The sequence below is a fragment of the Stegodyphus dumicola genome, chromosome 1 (assembly GCF_044657685.1).
Source record: "Stegodyphus dumicola isolate Sdum_Otavi_A_Nest chromosome 1, ASM4465768v1".
In the NCBI taxonomy this organism is placed as follows: domain Eukaryota; kingdom Metazoa; phylum Arthropoda; class Arachnida; order Araneae; family Eresidae; genus Stegodyphus; species Stegodyphus dumicola.
This window is the reverse complement of record NC_140768.1, coordinates 180,257,077-180,265,722: the sequence shown is the minus strand read 5'-3', so window position 1 is coordinate 180,265,722 and position 8,646 is coordinate 180,257,077. Positions and strand designations below refer to the sequence as shown.

General features: G+C 28.7%; 1 protein-coding gene across 4 annotated transcripts in view; it reads left to right on the top strand.

Moving 5' to 3' along the window:
- The window catches only part of Uvrag (UV-resistance associated gene), an 83,796-nt gene extending 77,483 nt beyond the window's left edge, over positions 1-6,313 (top strand). For all 4 annotated transcript variants that reach the window (XM_035354266.2, XM_035354271.2, XM_035354279.2 and 1 more), the window contains one exon: positions 1-6,313. This exon is cut by the window's left edge and continues 4,110 nt beyond it. The gene's annotated coding sequence lies outside the window, so the exon portion shown is untranslated.
- Positions 6,314-8,646: the final 2,333 nt, after the last annotated feature.

Here is an 8,646-nt window from a genome sequence, read left to right as displayed (position 1 = left end):
ACAATTAACTATGAAACTAACTTACCCCTTATTTTGTTGGGTATCCATAGAAATAGGTATACATTATACAATATTTATCTTTATTGAAATTATAGGTCTGAAGGGAAAATAAATTCAGGCATGTATTGATCCTATTACATAGATTGTCAGCATACATTAAAAAATTATAAAAATGATGGTTTGGCTCGTGAAGTTTGAAATTCATTAAATTGATAGGTGCCCTAAATCTAGTGTTCAAAGAATATAAATTTGTGCAAATTGTAGTATGGAAATCAAATTATTGATTTCAAAATATCGATGTATTTAAAAAGTATATAAAAGAAAGTCTGTTGTTAAAATGCTTCTGAAATATTTTGCTTATAAACTACTAATATTAATATAAAGTTCTTTCATTTTTGCCTGGAATTGCTAATATGGATAATTGTTTTTAAGCAAAGTTACTTTGGCCACATAATAAGATGTATATTTCATTATGTGTAGGTTAAAAAATTATTATTCAGTATCTGGTAGCCTGTAGATTTTTTAACTTCACAGATTTCATACTGTATGTCTGATGCTTATAATATTTTTTCTCTTGTATGAAGTTTTTTGTGTTAAACTTTGTCTAAACACATTAGATTAGGTTCAGTATAATTAAAGTAGATATATGTGTTGAAAAAAGGGATTTGGGCTGGGGGGGGACATATTTTTATGTTGTATACTGTTAATGAGATTCTCCTGTCTGAAAATCTGTTTTAATTCTTTTTGTATTATTTACGGCCTAGTTAAAAATTGGAAGTGGCCAAATGCAAACTGCATGTGTTATGGTTTTAATTCCCTTTGACCTATAAGTCTTCCTATATCTATAAATGCTGAATTATAAGTTAATAGTATCTTATAGAATTATTTTGTAGTTTTGTATTTGCAAATGCATAATTGTTATTGTTTATTTTGACTTAAATAGAAGTTTTAGTTAAAGTTCTTTGTATCATCTGATTCAGCACTTCTTTAATTCTCTAGAAGTAATTTTTTTAATGAATTATAGAACAACGTTCATTCGTTATAAACATATAATTATAAGAAACGTTCATTCTTTATAAAGAAATAAGATAAAATTTGCTTGAAATTGCTTCGTTTTATTTTAAAATGTGAATGATATTTATCTCGATGGCTGTCTACATATGTTAGAATAAAACACAAAAGAACTGTTAAGTGCTTTAAAAAATATTCAAAAAATTTGTTCCTTAGCAAATTTCAACTACCTTAGCAAATTTCAACTCTGCCTGTTTTAATATCAGATTTCCAAGAATTTCATACATGAAATTCTGAATTGTAGAAGGTTTCAAAACTTCTTGCCAAGTTTGATTGACAAAAATAATTCCAAATATTTTTTCAGTGTTGTGTAAAATCTTCTGTGTATTCATTGTGATCTTGAGAACACAGTGAGCTATGAAAAGGAGCAAAGCCTCAAACTGTAATGAAATCCAGTTTCTAATGCTAAGCAAGAGATGTTAAAATTGACATTGTGTTTATTAATTAAAATTAATGTTTGATTGATGATTTAAAGGAATTGTTATATTGCATTGATTACATGCTTAAAGGTATAAATAGAGTATACATATTTAAAAAAAAAATAATGATTGCAAATAATTCTGTAAGTTAGGCCTGTTTGTGTAAATGGGGGGGAAAGAAGAAATTTTCAATCTGGTGTTTTCTATATTAGTATTAAAAATTTGAAAGCATTTAATAATTGTTTTAGTAGCTTTTGCATAACTTAAGTAGTGTATGTATGAATTTATGTGGCATTTGGTTAAACATATTGAAAAAAATAAGCGTTAAGTATATATATGCACCTTAATACCTAGAAAAACATTTTATTTTAAATGTAAAATGTATATCATTGTACAGTGTTTAAAACTGTGCATTTGATTTTGTACTACAGTCAAAAGTCGTTAATCTGGACTCGTCGGGACTTCGGCGATTCCGGATTATCGATTTTTCTGGATTATAGATCATCAGTTGAAATCTGGTAAGATGGCATGCAGAAATTATAAAATTAAAAATATGAAACCGTAATTTATGAAATAAAGAGCAATTATGATCTAAAGGGTATCAAAATTTACAAAAAAAAAAAAAAAAAGATTAATATTTATTTGTTTACTTTATTAAACATTTCTTTCAATGTAAGTTGCTTCATTTTATGTGATAATACTTTCTCTTTAATTCTATAAACAGACATAATTTCTTCTTCAGTTACAAAGTTCCTCTGTTCAAGTCCTATAATTGCTGTGTCGAGAATACCGAGTAATTTGTCAATCGAAATTTTTTCATTTTCAATAACCTCTGTGTCACTTTCTTCACTATCAGAAGCGAATTATAATGAGGAGGAATTTGATTTAAATCATATCAAAGACGGAGTACATCAAGATGAAATACTACATTTAGTATGGAATTGTAAGCCGAATAAAATAAAAACATTTGCCCTGAAGATAAGGATAGTGCTGACAGATCAACTTCCAATTCATTGCGCACCGCGGGTTCCCCCTCCCCTTGCCGCAGAGCAGTGTGAAATTGATAAACAGATTTCGGAATGTTAGAGAAACGAAGGATGTGCCTTTATCCATTTTTTGCAGCAATTCCACTTTTTGTTTAATGGACTTCGAAACATACTTTCGCTTTGTAGATCCTTTACATATTAGTAAATATATATCGGAAATTCTATTTGACATAAACGAAAGTTCAAGCTTACTTTTATAGAATTGCTCTAACAGTCTGCAAAAAATAATAAGCCAGATCCAATTCGAAGATTAAAGAACAACGCAATCTGCAGCATTAACTGAATTAGAATAATTTTAGCTTAGCTTAAACGCACACGCATATTCGCAGCCGTAAAGGTCTTACCCGCATGCGTCAACGCGACGCATGGCATGTGCAGAAAGTTTGTAGCTTTGAGGTTTGGATTATGGGTGTCCGAATTAACGACTTTTGACTGTATATGATGTTAAAGATATTTTTAAAACTTGTTATTGTATGTAATACTGTATATATAATTTTTTCATTTATTAATTACATGTGATAACATTATAATTGAGTGGAATTTTATTTTCTGTTATGATTCCTTATTTATGAAATGTAAATAGTCTAGTGTAGAATGTAGAAAGAAAGTTTCTTAATTTCTTTATTGTTGATTTTGGTTTAAAGCAAATTTTTATTTTTAATTTATCTGACTTTATTTTGAAACTGTGGTTTGTTCCAGTCATTTACCTCAGTTTTTCATTTTATTAATATTTTAAGCACTGCTATTGAAATGTGTAGCAGAAAAAACATCTAGTATTATGGTCTAATCTTGAAAAAAATCTAGTAAATTGCAATCTAATACTAAATCTCTTATTTCATGAAAAGTTTGATATAAGATCTATTCAGAAAATGTACTTGCAAAATTTTATTTATTCAGATTTTTAAAAATATACTTCCAATCATGAAATTTTTGAAAAAATAATAAATTATTTTTATGGGGGAGGAGGCTATGCAGATACAAAATCTAATTTTTTATATGAACTTTCCAGAGCAAAAATTAGTAAAATATTCATTGTGTTTTATAATATATATAAATACTTAAAATAAAAATGCAGATTGAATAATTTTGTCTAGGCAGTTTCAAGTTTAATAATGATTATTGAGTGGATACCTACTAATTATCAGAACAAGCATTAAATATAGTTTAAAAAAAAAACACTCAAATTTTGCTTTATAATAGGGATTAAAAAGTGATCTTTTAACCTGCCAATAAATTTATTCTTAGATAACTTGGAAAATTTTGTAGGTAAATGTATGATACTCTTTGGATTTGATTAATCAACCATAATAAATTTTGGTATTTTTTATGTATAGGATTCCCATAAAATGTTAGATTATCTCTTTGCAGAATCCTATCATCCCTAATGTTAAAAAATGTTTCATTGTGTCTCTCTTATTTTGGAATACATGTCTAGAACTAATAGTTAAGAAAATTAAGCAAGAGCTGACTTTCTGAATATTCATTAAATAAATTACTCAGTAATCTATGATAGTAATCAGGTAAGCAGATATAAATAAGATTATGCACAAATTGCAGTTTAAAAACATTTTATTTATTGTAAAAAACTCATCTCAAAATAATATTCTATTTTTGAATAGATATATTTAATTCCTTGAGAAAGATATTTTGCATGGTTACTGCAAATGTTTTGGAAATTCGTAATAGTTTATTTTATTATTTTTGTTTATAAATCAGAGTATTAGTGTATACCTATATTACTTAAACTTACTTTTAACTTCTGATCCTCTTGTTCTCTGTACTGCAGTCCAAATTTATAAATTCTATATTATAAATTTCTATATTACTTAAACTTACTTTTAACTTCTGATCCTCTTGTTCTCTGTACTGCAGTCCAAATTTATAAATTCTGTTTGTATATTTTCTTAAACCTAAGTTTATGTTTATGTGAGCAAATTACGATCACTACAAGTGTTAACAAATGATGCCATAAGTGACTAATGCTCTTTCCATGCATTCTTTTACAGATTTTGATATATCTTATTTTTTTCTCTTGGCTCTCAATGATTTTTGTGTAACACTGATCATATTATGCACATAAATAAGTTTAAAAAAAATGGAGCATTTAAAATGTTAGTTTATTTATCATTGTGTTTTGTAGCATAGTTTCATAGCAGTTGGTAAAATTTTGTTTGTATTTCTTCCTGCAAAATTGCATTTCTTTTGAAATATCAAAGCATTGGTGTTTCCTCTTCCCCTAAATTTTTTTTCCCATTTCTGAAGTTGGGTACAAATTTCTAATCCAAAAATTTCATCTAGAATTTATAATAATAACAAAAAAAAAAAAAAAAAAAAAAGGGTGTTAGTCTTGAAACTCAATTTTGCATCCTCTTTTAACTTGTTATTCAAGTCTGTTGTCATTTAGCAAAATATAAAATACTTACCTTTCAAATTTAATTTGTCTCTTATTAATAAACTAAAGTTACCTAAATATATGCAGTTCTTAAGAATATTTTTTTACTTTTTAATCTGATTGGTTTAAATAAAAGTGCATTTAATTCATGGTATATTTCATTAAAGCATCGAATATTTTTTATAGAATTACGTTATGTATTTTGTTATGTTTCAAATATATAAAAGGCATATAATGTTCCCATGTTTACCCTAAATGTATATTAATCTAATATCCTATGAAATATTTCCAACTGGGCCATTTCTGTTGGTAATATCTACTGATAAACCATATTAAACTTTAAAAGAGCATTTTTTAAGCGACTGCTTAAAATCTAGACCCTTTCAGATTTTTTGGGGAATGAGGTTAATTGCTTGCTTAATTTCTTTAGAAAAGCATCGTTGTTATAAAATGTATTATTTTCCTTCAGTAGTTTTTCAAATTCAGACTTTTTTTACACTAAATTTCTATGAAAAGTGGTTTAGTATATTTAAAGGGACAATATAGTCTCTCTTCCTCTCCAGTTGCTAAGAGTAAACATTCTTGATGCAGAAATATTCTCTATGTTATCATTTAAAAAACATGTTGAGCATACTTTTGTGGAAGGTAATTTTAAATAAAGGATTTTACATAATATCAAGATACAGACCTTTTGCATATTCTAGTTGTACTTTTTAAATTCAGAGCAGACAGCTATTTCATGCATTGAATTTTTCTATTTGAAATTCTGTCAAAAGATAAATTATATATAGTATATTGCTGCATTTTAAATTTGTGTTAAGCTCATACTAAATTAGTAAATATCGGTCTTGTTATTTTTCATGTCATTTCTCTGTTCCTTTGAGCTGAGGAGTATTTTATAGGATTATTATTTTAGTTTATTGTTTTGGAATTTTGGAGGAAAGTTTTCATATATGTTAATAAGTTTTAGGAGAGTGACAAATTACAAATTGTGATAAAATAATTAATAATAATGTACGTATTATATTAATAAATTATAAAAATTTTCTTTTGCAATATGATAAATGTTATAAAATTGCTATCAGATCAAGACCGCATATTTAGTTTTCTATGATGTACTGAAAATCTAAGAGTTTTACAGTTTTAAAAGAAATGAAATTTTGTACAAAGAAAGTAACATTTATATATCAATTAATTTTTTTCTTAATTCTAATGCACAGGTACTGTAAAATATAATTTTTTATATTGTCATAAAGACATCTTTATTTCTTTTGTGCCACAGAACTTTTGCAAGAAAGAGAAATGAAACACTTACTCTGTGATAAAAATTTATCATTAGTTCCATGTATATAATAGTTATTATAATAAATATAATTTGCATAAAATTTTAAAGTCTGTGGTCATTTTATTAATTATTAATTATTACATTAGTTTTTATAAATATTATGTAAAAATGTAAGGGATATAGGAAGTGGTTTGGTTTATTCGATTATGGCAAAGCGGTAAGAGACTATCTGCTTTGGGGAAGAGATGCCTTTGTGGAGGACTTTTTAAAGGAAACTGGCTCGTATATAACATTACACATTGAGAAAGCCGCTATATAGGAAGTATGTTTATATATATATATATATATTTTAAAAGATACTTCTATTTAGTTTAAATAATAAACTGTAAAATTTTTTGATTTTAAAAAAAAACAATAGATTTCAGGTTTGATTTATTTGATTACGGTAAAGTAGGCTAGGGCTAACTGTCAGAGGGGAAGGATGCCTTCGTGGATGATATTCTAAAAGCTGGCTAATATCCACGTTACACATGGGGAAAACGCTCATGCAGCCAGCTCATTTGCTTTGAATCAAACCCAAGTCGAACTACCAATGTTGAGCAGCTTTAACCGCTCATCTAAATAGTGGACATTTTAAGCGATATGTATAGAATCAGTAGAATACCACAGTTAAATACCGAAGTAATACAAATAACGGTGTCGGTGCTAGGCTTTTTCCCGCTCAATCAAGTTCAGTGGATTCTAAATTCTGCAGCTCACAGCCTCGCTAAACATTAAATGTTTTACCATCCGATGCATACGGACCGCATCTGTGCTGGTCGTGCATGTACCATAACACTTTCAAATGTTCAGTTTATTAGAAAATTAGCAGTACGAAATGTTATTACGTACGAATTAAAGTAGATGTATTTCTAAGCATACTTGCAAAAAATAAGAATTTTTTATTCAAAGTTTCCTAAGATATACGTGAATTTACATTTTAGCGCGTTTTGAAAATTGGCGTATTTATTATAAGCGATAATAACGAAAATTTGGTTTACGCACTTTGTTAAAATTATTTGAAAGTATCAACGATGACATTTTACCGCTCGTGGACAATGGAAAGAAAAATAGAGTGCTATAAATTAAGCAGTTCGCCTAGTGAACTAGTCTTGGCGTGAACTGAAAAAAAAAATGCTCCAATATAAATTTTTAAATTTCTCACCAAAGAATACAAAACTTAATATCTAGGTATAATTTGAGTCGTAGAATCGAAATATTGAAAACAATTAGCATGTCATTTAAAAAAAAGTCCGATTTTGTGTCAAAATAACTATGTTACAACAATGCTATATATAAATCTAATGTATACCCTAAGTCGCGCTTTTCAGATATGGAAAACGCAATTTGAATTTCGTCAATCGGCCCAGTAGAACGGGAGATATAGAACTGTCCCATTTTTTCTTTCCGCAGTGTACATTTTGCCGCCTCTGTAAGGTGAAAATTATGTTTTATACTCAGTGAAAAATTAATGCGAGCTTCTTATACACACACACAATAAAAAAAAAGTTGCGGTAGATAAAAATTTGACGTATTCGCATCGTCGCTTCGAAGACGTAGACTATGACAGGGAAGGAGGAAGGGATTTTGGGTACTTTTGGGAACGCAAGGGTTTTGAGAAGTGTTTTCGGAGGAATTCAGGAAAATGATGTTTGGCGTAGAAACACCGAATTATAATTGAATGATCAAAGAGCTAGATGCTGTTAATTAGATTAAAATACACCGCCTCAGTTGGGCTGGGCTTGTTATCCGTATGAACGACAGTTACATACTAAAAGGAATATTTTTGGACAGACCAGGTTACACAAAAAGAGGAAGTCCTAGACTTCGATAGTTAGGTACTGTAGAGAAGCATTGTTTAGTCCTTAAATCTAAATTGGAGGAGTTAACTGCTGGTACAGGTGGGTTGAAAATGTCTGATTAAGAATGCCTTGGCCTACCCTGAGCTGTCGCGCCATTGTTTCGCACAACTACCAAAAGTGTGAAAAGCAAGGCCCGAAACAGCACTACAAGTATCTAGTATCTGAAATTTCTTCTCAATGTGTTACCTTCGAGCTAGGCTATTTTACATGGAAACTAGTTTTCAGTCTTCAGCTTCAAGAAACTAAATAAGCATCTGTGCTACTCTGAAACTAGCTATAAATTTTTCTGCAAATATTTTTATAAAACACCGGCTCCGTTACAACACCTCCCATGGTGACACTTGAATCCACAAATCTTTGACTCCGGAAGCCAATGGCAACGCCTTTAAATTGATGTACATTTTCAGTAAAATTCAAAATCCACCATTATTTTCTCGCAACAACTTTAGATTATTGTATTGTGTAAAAATGATCAACCATATCTCATTTATGATTGAAAATTAAAAGTTCGTAGAGACATTAGGATTTTTTT